The sequence below is a fragment of the Gavialis gangeticus genome, unplaced genomic scaffold (genome assembly GCF_001723915.1).
Source record: "Gavialis gangeticus isolate Ggan-Ray unplaced genomic scaffold, GavGan_comp1, whole genome shotgun sequence".
Taxonomy (NCBI): domain Eukaryota; kingdom Metazoa; phylum Chordata; order Crocodylia; family Gavialidae; genus Gavialis; species Gavialis gangeticus.
Genome location: NW_017728995.1, coordinates 59,060,956 through 59,075,660, shown reverse-complemented (window position 1 = coordinate 59,075,660; position 14,705 = coordinate 59,060,956). Strand labels below are relative to the sequence as shown.

At 44.2% G+C, this 14,705-nt stretch overlaps 1 pseudogene; it reads right to left on the bottom strand.

Moving 5' to 3' along the window:
- Positions 1-10,388: 10,388 nt before the first annotated feature.
- Positions 10,389-14,705, bottom strand: part of LOC109287800 — a 72,549-nt pseudogene continuing 68,232 nt past the window's right edge.

Below are 14,705 nucleotides of genomic sequence, written 5' to 3'. Positions count from 1 at the left end.
AGAATGGCTAAGACACAAACTACTGATCTAAACTATGCTGCTTATAGAAAACCACATAACTATGATTCTGCCTCGGGCTTTTTGAATGTCTGTACCTAGCCAAAATTAGTTAGTTAACCAAGAACATAAAAGGTAACAGGGAAAAGATCTATAAACGCCTAGAAAGTCAGAAAAAAGAGACGTATTGGTTCAATACTTAATAGGAAAGCAGAGCAAATAACAGATGAGGCAGAGAAGGCTGAAGTAATCAATCGGTTTTGATACATTCTTTACAATGTCGGTAAATTGTGACCAGGAATGGAATGAAATTTATTTCAACAAGGAAATTGTGCAGGCCAGAGTGTAGAAACGGGTTAAAAAATATTTAGATCAGTGGAGTAGGCTACTTAGGGAGATTATTGAACCTTCAGGTTAGGCAAAGGACCTTTTAAGAACAGGTTAGACAAAGGAGCTGAAAGGACGTCACTAGGTCATCTAATTCAACCTCCTGCTTAAGGCACAATTTTCCAGACGAGCGTTTGTCTAACCTGCTCTTAATCTTCAAGGATGGAGATTGCAGAGCCTCTTTAGGCCATCTGTTCCAGTTCTTAAACATACTCATCAGAAAGTCCTTCCTTGTCCCTGCCTCAGTTCATGGAGAGGCTATTGATCACCTGAGATCCCTTCCAGTCCAATGTCTATGAGTCTGTGTTCACACATAAAATAGTGTGGAACTAGTGTGCTGATGCACCCAGAATCAGATCTGCAGAAGTGATTACAGATTTTACACATGTTGTCTACTGCTTTGTAGTAAATAAATGGCATTTCTAGCTGGTTATTTATCCACTTTTGGTAAGTAATGGATAGGTTCAAGTAATATCAAGTTTATTTCCAGACAGATTGATCTTACGAGGCTCTGGTTCTTTAAATGGGCATTTCTTTGCAATTCTAATGTACTATCATGTTGCAGAAATAGATAAATAATACATAGATATTCCATTTATTTAATACAAAATTAAATGTCTGCTTTTCTGAAGCACTGGGCTCTTTCTGAGACTGTTGGCAGCTGTTCCTCCTCCAATTTGCTACCAGAAATATTTTCTTGGCTCTTGGGAGAGGGAAGAACTCTGTTGGTCTTTTGTAGCAGTCTTGATTGACTGGTCTTTCTTTGAAAGTGGGAATTTAAGGAGGCAGATTGAGTTTTATCCTTTGCAGGACTGCAAATCATGAGGGCTGGATCTTCCTGAGTCATCTCAAGACAGACTTGAGTAGGGCAAGGAAACCTGCTTATGATGCAATTGTGGGAATTTACAGCAATTTTCATAGGAATGATCTTTACAGTGGCTCCAAGGAAACTAGTAAAAAAAGCAGAGTGAAACTCTAAACTTCTCCACAATTGAGGGCTCCACTACTTAGACCTTCAAATTGGGGATTCTTCAACATGGGCAACATCCCTCCCTTTTCACTGCAGAAGCCCCACAAAACCCAAGTAGCAAGGGAAAGGCTGGGGTGGAGTCACCACACAAAGGCTCTGCGCCCTCCACAGGGTGGAAATGAAATCTCACCTGGTTCTGAGAAGGCTGGTGGAGGTGGAGCTGTGGGGACAGGCAGGGCAGGCATGGTAGATCTCTGTCTGAACTAGGGTGCTGTTATACAGTACCACAGTATAAACAGGTTAATTTAGTGAAGTAGACTGTAAGCTGGGGAGTTGTATACTTCTGTATACAGAGAAAGCAATAGTTTAGGAGAGCTTCCCCCTGTATCTTCTGTTCAGCACTGCACTCTACAGCCCTGCTGGATTTCAATATGCAGGCAAGCCAGGGATTACTGTGGTATCACACTGTATTAACTCCCTTTAGGCTAAAGAAACTGGACAAGCAAGTGAGGCACAATCAATAACATGGTGGGGATCTGCTTACCTATTCATTCCTGATAGGTAAACTCAGTTTTCAAAGCAAACTTTCAGGGGTCCTCATCTTTGACTGTGAGAAGAGAGCATTGAACCAAGTATAGCTCAGTCCATTACAGCACGGTTTCAACATGAGACAGCTGGGTGTGAGGAGGGAATATAAGGGAGCTTTCAATGGGAAGCTTTTCCAAGTGTCAAGTTATTACAATTAAGAGACTCATGGAAAAACAAAAATCTCTACTTCTCTAGAAATCTCATCATTTCCCTGAGCCTTCACATCACTTAAATAGCAGAAATGCCTGTTTCAAAGATTCTGCTTTCAAGGTTAAGAGCTAATGCAACATGAATTAAACATAGGGACAGATTGAACTGAACAGAGAAAGTAAGCTACTAAGCTACTAATTGAAAACCTTACTGTTTTGCCAAGCACTGACTTCCAAATAGAGGGGAAAGCATTATGGTTTAATTGTGCTTGTTCGTTTCTCTTTTCAGTACTTTATTTATATATTTATTGGGAAAAGGCATTAAAAAGTGAGTAAGTGCCAAAATAGTGTGATGTAAGTTATAAACATTTGAAGGCAAAGGGTATATGTTGTTGCATGCTGGTAGCTGGTGCAAACTTTTGGCTAATGAAAACCTACCACCCCTCACTCTTTCTTCTCTGTTGTATGGTATCCATGTTCCAGAGCCATGATTCGCTATCTGTTATTATCGCTCAGTGTTCAGATTCTATCTGCCTCATTGAGGCATTTGTAAAAATTGCAGCTTTTGATTAAGTGCTGTGCTGTTTGTTGGACACCACATTCACACAGGGGACTGTCCAAGATGTTGATCTTGTGAAGTGTTGCTTTGAAACAGCTGTATCCACATTTCAGTCTGTTCAGCTTGACCTATGGGTCTCTGTTAAGGCCCAATGAGGAACTCATTTGGTGTTGGTATGAAATGCTGTAGGAATAGGTCTGACCTTTCCTACCAGTTGGGTCACTCTGTTGCTGTCCAGAGGTTTGGTTCAGCATCTCCAGTCTCTTCCAGGAGCTTGTGGGTTTCATGCATAAAAGATTTACGATTTTTAAGCCTCTTAAGCCTCCATTTTTGGAGTCTTCAGTTAAGAGTTGATGGAGCAGGTGATTCTCATCATCTCTTGCATCTATTGCCAATAATGATGTTAGGGTCTGTCTTCTTATATCACTTGGTCTAATGCCTGAGAGCACAGGGAGTATATCTGTGTGTAAGTTGTGCAGCTTGGTACAAGTCTCAGCTCACTGTTACGTACAGCGTCACATTTTGTAGTGTGATCACTTCTGGACAATACAGGAGCATAATATTCTGATGGGGCATATACCATTGTAAATGAGGTGGTTCTGAGCACTTTTCAAGTTGGCACCCCATGCTGTGCTGGCTAAACATTTTAAGGCAGCTATGCAGAGACTTTACTGTTAACCTTATGAATGTGTTCATAGGTGAGGGTGTGGTCTAATGCAACTCCTAGGTAGGTTGGGGTTTGCTCATGGGGAAGGATGTGGTTGATTGCTCTGATATTCAGCATGTTCTTGGTTCGATGATTGTCCAAGTGGAAGCGTATTGATACTGATTTATTGATCCTCAACTTTATGTGCCACTTGTAGAGATAGTCAGCAATGAGTTCTATGTCAGTACTAGGTATCTGACTTAAATCACCTTAATGTAACTACTCTCATCTCTGACATCAAGACTGACACAACTATTAAAGTGATCAAGATGGGCAAGGCTGCTGGACCAGATAAAATATTCCATGAATTTGAATCAAGCTTGGAACCACAATGAAAAGATGGCTTCAGAGATTTACATATAAATGTCTAGAAAGTAACAGACTTCCAAAAAACTGGAGAAAAGCTGATGTCATTGCAATCGTTAATTGAATCGAAACCCAATAAACCACCAGAGGATCCAAACAGTATCTCACTACTCTGCATTACATACACACTCATGGCGTGCATCTGCACGAGATGCTTTATTGCGCAGTAGCACAGTTTACTGTTCAGTAAGCATGTGCATCTACACATGCACATGCTTACTGAGCAATAAACTTTGCTACTCGTGAGTAAATTTGCTACCTGCAAATGCAAGTAGCATATTTACTCACAAGTAGTTACTGCACAGTAACGCAGGTGTAGACTGCCACTAGGGGGCTAAACTAACTACAGCTGCAAGACTGGGAGCCTCTCCTGCCCCAGGGCTGGGCCAGCTCTACAGCAGCCACAGGCCCATAAGCAGGCAGTTTGAGCCCTGTGGCACAAGAGCAGGGAGCCTGAGGTGACTGCTGCCCCTACATAGGCCACAAGCCAGCTGTGCCAGCCAGCCTGCACCCTGGCACCCCAGTGCTGCATGGCTGCCAGGCCTCCCTGCATGCTGTGTCCAGGCCTTCAGGGTGCTGCAGGCTCCTTCCAGGCCTACCAGCACTTGGGCACAGCTACAGGCAGTTCCTGGCCACTGGGGCCAGCTTCAGCTGCCTACAGCCAACCCCAGCAGCCTGGCCAGAGCCTGTAGGTGCTGAAGAGCATTGCCTCCCTGCATGGCTGCTAGTCCTGTGCCATGCCTCTGTGCTGGGTGCTGCAGGGAGCTGCCCAGGCCCAGCAGCACAGGGAGAGCCACGTGAAGACCCAGAGAGCTGGCACAGGAGACCTGATGGCATTGTCACTGATACCACACAGTGCCTCCCGGGGCCCCAACTGATGCATGGAGGAAACTAGTAGTTTGTGCAGGGCAGGCACTCCAACACACATGTCTATGAGGGGCTGTTAGACCAGATGCAGAAGCATGGACAAAACCAGTCGGTGCTGCAGTACTGCATAAAGAACAAGGCCTTGCAGGCACAGTGGGTTACCATCACTGACCACAACCATTAGTCAGGGAGTGCCCTCAAATCCATGCCCCTTATCTGGCAGCTAACTGACATGCTCACACCCTGGGACCCAGGCTGTATCTGTGCTGTGTATTGCAGCACGGGCAGTCTGCCTGAGCCCCATTTCAGCCTGGCACCCCTGGTAACATGTCATAGGGGGAGGGCCCCTTGGCCTGCCAGCAATCTGTCTGACTGAGTTTCCCCACCCCCATTCTCCACTTGCATGCTGTGCCCCTCTGTCTGATAAATCCACTGGGAGCTGCATACCATTATCATCAGCCAGGACTGACCAGAGCCTCTGGGCACACCAGCCCTGCCCATGTGGTAACTGGGAGACTGCCTTCCCAGCCCCTTTCCCCACCCACCTTGACCGCACTCCCCTGGCCCCCAAATCCCCCCCACGCCCCTCCCACAGTATGCAGGGAGGCCAGAGATAATGCAAAACTGTACAGAGAAGCCTGTGCCCCTGCAGCTAGGTGGGCATGGGCCTCTTACCCCGAGGAATGTGTCAATGCCTGCAGCGATGTCCTCCTCAGCTGCAGTGGATAGAGATGTGTAGCGCAGCCACAGGTAGTCCTCCAGGTGATGGCAGAGGTTGCAGGGCCGTGTGGGCTTGCCCACTACCCCATCAAAGATCAGGGTCCCATGCCAGATACACACCATGCCCATCAGCAGCAGCATGGTATACTAGGTTGGGCACCCCTCCGTTCATGCAAACAGCTCCTCATGCTTCCCATTTACTTGCCCCAATGCCAAGGGCTTATATTCATGGCTCTGACCTTCCCTATACCCTGCCCCATGCCTCACAGATGGCATCCATGGCCTAATACCTGGCCTCAGCTTGTTTGGTCTAACACCCGGCCTATAAGCCCATGCCCTAGCACTGGGACCTGCACTCCATTGACACACGTTGGGACTCTCACTCCCATGCCCTCACATTGGAGCTTGCAGTCTCTGTGCACTCACACTGGGCTCTCATTCAATCAACTGCTCAGGGCTTCCAGCCCCCCGCTATTCCTTGGGCTCCTAGCCTAGCTTGGGACCCTGTTGGTCCCCTCACGCCCCCACACTGGGACCTCAATCCCCTGCCCCATAATGTGCTGAGGTGCCTCACACTCGTCTCCCTCATGGCTCAGGGCTCCACCCCCTGGAGCCTCACATCCAGCTCCTTAATGTGACCCAGTACTTACAGTGCGCCTGGACGCTGCCTCAGTAGTCACTGTGAGCCTGTGCTCTTGCTTTGACTTTGGGGTGTGCTCCGTTACCTTTTCCCCCTCACGGGGTTACCCATAAGGCAGTGAGGGCTGAAGCTTTCTGGCACCCCATACTCTCCGTTCATTGGGGAGGCACAGGTGTGGCACTTCCTGGAGGCTGCCCTGCCACCAGCAGTCCCACCACACCATCTAGGCCCAGCAGGGTGTAGTTTTAGGTTATGCTCCTGGACCTGGAGCCTCCACCTTCCCCATAGCTCCTTCCCTGTACCTCCAAGGTGTGAGCAGCAGCTTCAGCTGGATGATGTTCTCCCCTTGGCTGGTAGCAGCAAACTGTTGGCTTCACTGCTCAGAGCCCTGTTCTTCTAGGGAACAGCCACCTGCAGGTTGATTTGCTGTCTGCTCACACTGCTGTGAGCAACAGCACACCCTGTGCTCTGTTACAAAATTATCATGATCAAGTTCATATTTTCCACTTGCCACTGACTAATGCTTATCCGAAAAGAAACTACTTTGGGGGCAGTAGTTGTATGGCACAAGAGAGACATTGAATATTAAGAAAAGTCTGTATGGCCCATGGATGTTTATAAGATTACAGGCATGTCTTTGAATAGGAAAACTAAGTATGGTAGAGGCATCAAACTCATGCCACCATGAAAGTGCATTTATGCTTGCATTAGATATTTGAACAATAGCTTACTAGTACAGTTCAGCTAGACCACTGTTCCAAGTCTGTATCATACACAGCAGCAGTGCCACAAGCCCACCTCAACTGTAGATACATCGCATTCTGTTTTAGGCAAGAACAGGAAATAAACATGAAATGAAATTAAAAAGTAAAATGTTTGAGGGATTTTCAGATTTTTTTTATGTACGTGTTTTTCCTGATCGAAATGATCTTGTGAATTCAACACACACTTGTAAAATGTGTTAGTAGATCTGAATGTACACTTCTTGGTGGATAAAAAAGTATGATCTGTACTTTTTTGGCCAGCTGTAATTCCTCCCAGAGAGAGAAAGTGAGAAAGAGATTAATTCTTAGATGAATCTGGAATTATTCCTTTTGAAGAATCCCCCTGCAGTATGGTTCCTGATAATTCTGTCCAGTGCCAGCCCATGTGTAACCCACAATCTACACCTTTATATTGCTTTTCTTCATTTTAATTAAAACAAACACTCTGTGGGAATGAAAATGAGAAAAAGGCCTCATCCTCAAAAATGGTAGAGGTGTCAATGTAGCTGCCTTGAACAGGGCCAGAAAAAAACAGTGAAGCTTTCTTTTAATTAAAGTGTCCATGGTGCATACTTAAGTGTAGGTGTTGGCAATTCTACATTAAATATTATATGGAGATTCATCTAGGGTCTGGAGAGAAGAATGGACACTATTTTTAGAGGCAGATATATGGGCTATGATTTTTGTGTTTTGCAGATGACTTTTAATCAGCTCCGTTTTGTAAATCTCATTTTTTTTGGAAGTAGGTGGGGAGAAATAAAGTTTTAGGTTTCCCCTATTTGTTCCAACCTAGATTTGGGCATCAGTGAGAAACTGTTATTTCTATACTTTTGGTCAAACTTTCTGGCAGTGCGAGTTGGCATCACTTCACAAAAAACAGTGGTGTAGTATTAACTGAACTGGCTAGGGACCTGCACAACTCATAAAGCTATTGGAACTTCATAGTCAAAATGCAGTCCAGGTAAAGGCTTTTCTAGGTATGTTTCATCTGCTAGAATTTCACCCTCCTTTTCTAATCTCCAAGTCCTTCCCTTTTGTTATTGGGATGAGTCCGATGAAAACAGTGTGGCATGGGTTAATTAATCATGGCTGGACTAATCACTATGTCCTGACTTGAAGGAAAAGATGAGCAGAAATGCAACCACACCTTAAACACTTGAGTTTCAAATTAGAAATTTTAGAAAACAGCTTAAATTTCTGCTCTTATTCTTTCCAGAAACAGAACAGATATAAACCAGCTTAAAAATGGCTGAAACTGGTTTGAGATAAACCTGGTTGAATGTAGTATCAGAACTGATTTGGCTCAAACCAGTTTATGCAATGTCTGTCTCACACCCCTTTGTGGTTTAAGATAAACCAAATACCCCCAGCATCCCAGCAAGCTCTCCGGGCTGAGCAGGGCTCTACTCCACAGCAGAGCTGGTCCCTCCCCTCTGCTCCCTGGCTGGAGTACTGGCTGAAACTTTCAGGCACAGCAGTGTCTACCTGGTTTCCCCCTGCCGTTCTCTGCCAGTTAGGAGTGGGGGGTGGGGAGGGGGCGGCACACAGGGGAAACTGTGGGATTAAAGGAGCTGCCGCACAGCATACTTCCCATACAATTTCCACTAATAATATAGTGCTGGGCCCCTAAGGTATTAGTAAAGTTTCTAGTTTCTCTTTAACTTTAAAAATATTTTTTCCATTTTATATGGGATGATGTATAACCTACGTTACATCCCCCTTTATTAAAAATCCTAGATCTACCCATGAGCAGTGCCACTTAGTTATAGAGGCTAGGTACAGACATTCAAAAAGCCTGAACCGGAATTGTTTTAATCTTTGCAGGTTAGTCTAACCTGGCTAGGCTGAATCGGTTTGTAACCTGACAGACATTCTCTCTAGACTGAGGAAATTCAGGCACATGTCTGCAGTGGCTCAGGCCAGAAGCCGGAGGGCACTAGAGCAGCCCTTCCTTCCCTTGCACACTGCTGAGCTGAGGGGCTGTGTGGCCAGGCCCCAGCAGGACACTTCGATTAGGGAGGTCTGCCTGCACCATCCAGGGCTTTTTCCTGCTGGCTGTTGAAGGGGCAGGAGTGCTGCCAGCCCCCAGCCCCCTGCCGACACTCTGAGATACAGTGCATGCATCTGTTAATGATACGGAACTTTTCAATCTCCCTCCCTGTCTGCAGCAAACTGACAGTGAGCAAGCCAGCTGGGGGCTGATAATAGTGTTTATCACCCCATCAACAAAAAAATAGCCTCTCTTCATTCGTTCAAACTCTTCTTAAACAGCTTACCAGCTGACCTGTTGATTAACACCAAACAGCCCTAAGCCATCACTGTCCTGTCTGCCTGTCCCAGTGAAATCAGAGACACACACAGACACCTCTCAGCATTCGCTAGCATACCACATGCCTAGAATCTGTGGGGCTGGGGTCCATGCTGTGGGAGATTGGAGAGAGGGAGAGGGGTATTCCTGCTTGAGCAGTGAAGAGGGGTAGGGCAGGGGGAAACCAGGCAGACCCTGCTGTGCCTGCAGTCTCTGCCAGAACTCCAGCCAGGGAGCAGGAGGGAGGGGCTGGCTCTGCTATGCAGCAGAGAACCCTGCCCAGCTCAGAAAGCATGCTGGGATGCTGGAGGAGTCTGGTTTATCTTAAACCAGCAAGGGGTCTAGGACAGACATTGCATAAACTGGTTTGAGCCAAACCAGTTAAGTCTGATTCAACCAGGTTTATCTCAAACTGGTTTCAGCCATTTTCAAACTGGTTTATGTGCAATGAACATCTGTTCTGTTACAGGTTAAACCAGTTTCTGATCACTTAAACTGGTTTATGTGTAATGTCTGTCCTTAACCAGAGTGGCACCAGATGCAAAGGTCAAATGCATTGGCTGCAGAATATTCTGGGCCTAGTATAGAAGTCCAGGCCCTTAAGTTGGGCTTTGGCTGCTCAGTGTTTCACAACCTGCAGCATCTGTATCTGTTTACTTTCAAGCTGGGCTCCTGCCTAGTTCTCTGCTCCTGCTTACTCTGTTTGGGTGTTCTGGATTCCCTGGCTTCTGACTTCTGGTGCTGCATGACAATGGAGATGGTGTCTTATTTATTGATTTGGATTTGATCTTGGACTCTTTGCTTCTGACCCTTTTGTGCAGACTCAGCTCTGAGTCTGTATCCTCCTCTGTTCAAGTACTTGTTTATACTTGTATTCCTCAAGATTGCCTATGATCTAATCCTTATTGTCCCATTGCAATCCACGATTATTATTGTCCCATCAGCCCATTGCCATGATTCCTGGCAGGCAGTACCTGTTCTGAGATCTTGCTTACAAGACAACAAAATAATGGTGGGACAAGAAGCCTTGCTGGAATGAGTTGTGATATTGAACCATTGTGACAGTCTTCTGCCTCATGCACTGCCATCAAGGTTGTGTATTAAATTTATCAGAATACTCATGACACTGATGTGACTCATAACTTTCCATAAAGAATTTCTGTCTATAGAATCAGGTGGTATTTTATATTTAACAGGGTGGGATCCTGGCCTGTGAAAAAGGAATGCATAGGCATATCATTGCCCTGGACCCAAGTGATTAACCAATATTTTGAGCCTTGTGAGTAATTACTGGTTGGAAGAAACTGATGATAGTCAGATATGCTTTTTTGGTTCAGTCCTGCTTATTTACAGAAAATGTAAGTACATCATTTTCCTGGCTCCCTGTACCTGGTAAGGACAGCAGCACGCAGCTTCTTCACTTGTAGTTTCTAAGTTTGCTTCTCCATCCAGTTCTGCGTCCCATGTTGCTCTGCCTCTGCTGCCTCTTAGGGCTGTCTTCATAGCTTTCCCCTGCTTCTCCTACCTTGCTTTTTGCTCACTTTCTCTTTCCTTTTTGTTTTCTGTTAGCTTCACCCTGATGCATCAAATAGAGCCTGGCCCTTGCATCTTCAGTCAGTCTCCTGGAAAGCTTCCCAGCCATCCTGGTTTAGCTGCTGATTTCCTTTGCATATGTCTGGTTCCATTGCTTCCAATTCTTTTCTTTCATTAGGAGCTTAATGTAGTCTAAATAAAGGGCAGATAGTAAACTCAGAAGCTTTAATGAGGTCTGAGGTTGCTTGTAGACCCACGGCATGTTTCATGGCAGGTATTATCATCTTCCAGTTTAACAATACAGGAGACCCTTGCCATTTGCTGGGGATACATTCTAGAGATGCCCTCAAACAGGGAAATCCGCTAATACCTGTACTGAGTTGTCTGCGTTCATGAATGGTGTGTGCCCCTGGCGGCTGGGCAGGGGACAGCTGTGCTGGCGGTAGCGGGAGCATGGTGCCAGTGATGGGAGCCTGGCGGTGGCAAGCCCGGAGCTCCTGCAGGTGCCGCCGGCGCTGTAACAAAGTGGCATCACACTGCGTGGGGAGAGAGTGTGGGTTGGCACGGTGCACCACAAATCACAAATCCACAAATAGTGAGAGTTTCCTGTATAACTTTCCTTGCAAAGTCCAACATTGATTGGCCCCTGACATCTGGACTAGGGAAGTAGGATGGTAGGTAGGGGTCCTTCAATTTCCCCAACAAATATACAGTGTTTCACATTTACACCTTTGTGAAAGAGAGGAGATTAAGGCAAAATAAATGCAACATCCACAAGCTAGAATAAGGTGACATAGTATGGTAGTGCCCCAGATCTTTATTTATGGGCTACTAGCATGTTTAAGGGTTTGCTCTGCATCATGACTTCCCTCACAAATTTAGGTTTGCCTTCCAGGAAAGTTGTACTTTCACCTTTGCAGACATATTGTTAAATGAGTAACTGTCCATCAAATGACTTGGCAGGTGCCTGATGTTTCACTTGTCCTTTAACTTGAAAGGACATCAGGAGTGAGTTCACTAAAGTGATGACAAGGATACTTGTTTCAGCAATGAGCCTTTGTAACAGGGCGCCATCCCTCGGGCTGTCCACAAGCTATTGCCCTGCATTTATGTCCCTTTTGTAGCACAACAGGAATTGAGACAAACCGGTGTGGTTTTATAGATCCGTGCCATTTGCAGTTTGGATCTAGGTCTCAGTTTTCCTAAATCTTTACACCCTTTTTGAGAAGGTAATAGATAGTGTTGATATGTATTATGTCACTTAAAATGTACAGCAAACACAAGGGTTGGTATTTATATTGAATTTAAAAGATAAAATGACAGCATGTCAGCTATGTATTACTCTTTGCCTGGGAAAATCTGACAACCTATAAAAATGGCTAAGAGGGTGAGTATGTCTTGTATAAGTTCCCTTTTTGGCTGACTGGTAAAAGGCACAAGCATTAGGGAACATGATGTCAATCTTATTAATATTTCAGTTATTCTTTTTTGTCTTGAAAGGCCCCCAAGCACCATGCTACGCACAACAAATAAATACTTGAAATACCATATTGCTTCAAAGAACATTTTTGCTGATCAATATGTGCTACTTTTAACCATATGAAATGTCACTAGTAACAGGCATGTAATGTAGAATAAGCAATAGCTGAAACAGCAAACCAAATGATCTGAAGAGACCATCAAGAGAGTCAGAGATTTGATTTTTTTTCTTTTCTCTTCTTTGAGAAAATTCCCTGGGGCCGAGTGAAAAATGGCTTTGATTGGATTGTGAACTCTTTTGAAATGGAAAGAAAACCTGAGGGGTTTTAAATAGCTTGCAATTATTCTGGTTGCTTTTTTCTTCTACAAAACAACATTCAGGCAGTACAGTATTAACTTTGCTAAATACAACCTATGTTGTTTTCAGCTATGACAAAAACAAGACTGAAGAGAAACTTGCAGTGTGGTGATGAACATGATTCTATTCTCAACACATAAGTAACACCATGAGGGCAGTAAATATTGACTATTTAGCAATGTGGAATAAAAGGGTCATGGATTAGGCCAGGGATGGTCAATTTACAGCACCTGTGGCACAAGCAGCCTTTGTGCCCCATGTGGCAGATTGGAGAGGGGACAGGCAACACTGCAGCAGATAGGGCAGAAAGGAGAGCAGCAGATCAGGTAGGGCAGGAAGCACATGGCAAGGTGCAGAAAGTGAAGCAGCAGATTGGGCAGGGCTAGGGTATTAGAATGGTACTTTGGAGTGGGGCTAATTTGTGGAACACCTTCCAAAAATGTTGGCCCTTACTGGATTAGAGGAAAGCTTTTAAAACAGACTGAATTGATTCAGCCTTGGGCTTTCTGACTGCCTGTACGTAGCCACTGTCATGCCTCCTGCTATGGACATGTGGCATGGCAGCAGACAGGATTGTGTGGATTGTATATTTAATTCCATTGCACTTTTATCTGAATGTTTAGAGGGGCCCCTGGAATCATGTTCTTTTTCTCTCAGGTGCTTTAGCTTTGTGGTAACAAATGCTTCTCCAGCTCTGAGAGCTGTCTTAAATTTCCTTGAAATAATGGTAAGCGCAAAGGCAAAAGCTGTCGCTGCCTTTCTTCCTTTCCCCCCACCCTCCCTCCATCCCCCTGCTCAAATATGGAGATTTATTCTGTCACCTAGATACAGCCTATTGAAAATGCAGATGTAAAATTGCCATGCCCTCTATTGCACTTTGACATCCGGTAGGTGCATAGAGTCAGAATGATGTCCTCTTATGGTTCAGAAATGGGGAGTAGTTCCACAGAGATGGCTGACCCCTTTCGTTCCATGTAAGAAGGAAACAAATTCTTCAGATTCTAAGTTTAAAAATTCCTTACTGCAGTGATTAATTCAAGAAATCCCTTACAGCATTGGAATGAAAGGAAATAATATCAAATCCAGAGATGCTAATTGTTAGGGATATTGAAAAATGTAGAGGTTCATATGTTAAATTATCCTTTGTTTTAGAGGTAATACCAGATGGATTAGAGAGGGGAAATAGATCCACCCTGGTGTTTAATTAGGCTTTTAGGATGGCTTTCAAAAATACATTGCTAGTTTCTCTGCTGGATTGCCTTTTCACTTGTATTTTAATTGTGTTTTCCAAACAGCAGACCCCACATCTTGAAGAGAAATGTCCTTCAGCTTCCAACAGATAAAGAAACAAAACTTCATAGTATACATTCATCTCACTCCATAATAGCCTATAAAATCTTAATTGCAGTAACAGCAGATATGCAACTCTGATTTCTTCACAGAATAAATCAGTAGTGTGTTTCCTTTTAGAGGTGTTACATTGTGCTGGGCACTAATGTGTTATGCATAGGTTCTGTAACATTTAATTAAAAAAGAATTTGAAACATAATTTTTTATTGTGGTGCAGGATGTAACTGCATAGCTGATCCACTTCTGATGACACAATGAGTTCCTGAATTCACTAAAAAAATTAGAGGAAAATTAGCTATATGCAAGGTTATGGAGCAGCAGATTGGGCAGGGCTTACCCTATAAGCAAACATTATAATTAGATGTGATTGCCTACTGCATTAGTGAAATAATACTAAGAGTTCATATTCAAGCAACTAAGAATGTAATTGGTCTCTTATGCGTGGTAGTATAATAAATTTAGCATACTGTGTATAGAAAAGAACACATCAGACATAACCATGATCTCTAGAGAAAAAGCTTTTACCCAAGAAAGAAAGGAGATCTATTATAGACCTTCTTTGGTCTTTGCAGAGAGATTTATGTCTTTTGGTAGGAAGAAAGGTACAAAGCTGTACATAAGGCCAATTTATCAAATCTTTATGAATATGGCCAAAAATATGGGTTGGTAAAATTTGAAGTTGGCTGAATTTTATGAATTTGCAGGTGCTGTGTTTACATGACTAATTTGGCAAAAGACCTTGCCCAGAGGGTGAGGACTAATGATCAATAGAAGTTTTACTGCTTCCCTGGAGTTCCCTTCATTTGGGTTTCTTCAGGGTGAATAAAGGTCACTGTTGAAGCCCCTTTTCAACTAATTACACTGTCTCATTCCACTGGTATTGGATAACCTGATATATTTTTATATGGGCCTAAATGACTAGCAACCAGTTGAAAAATATGCCTGTTGCATCATCTGAATCAAC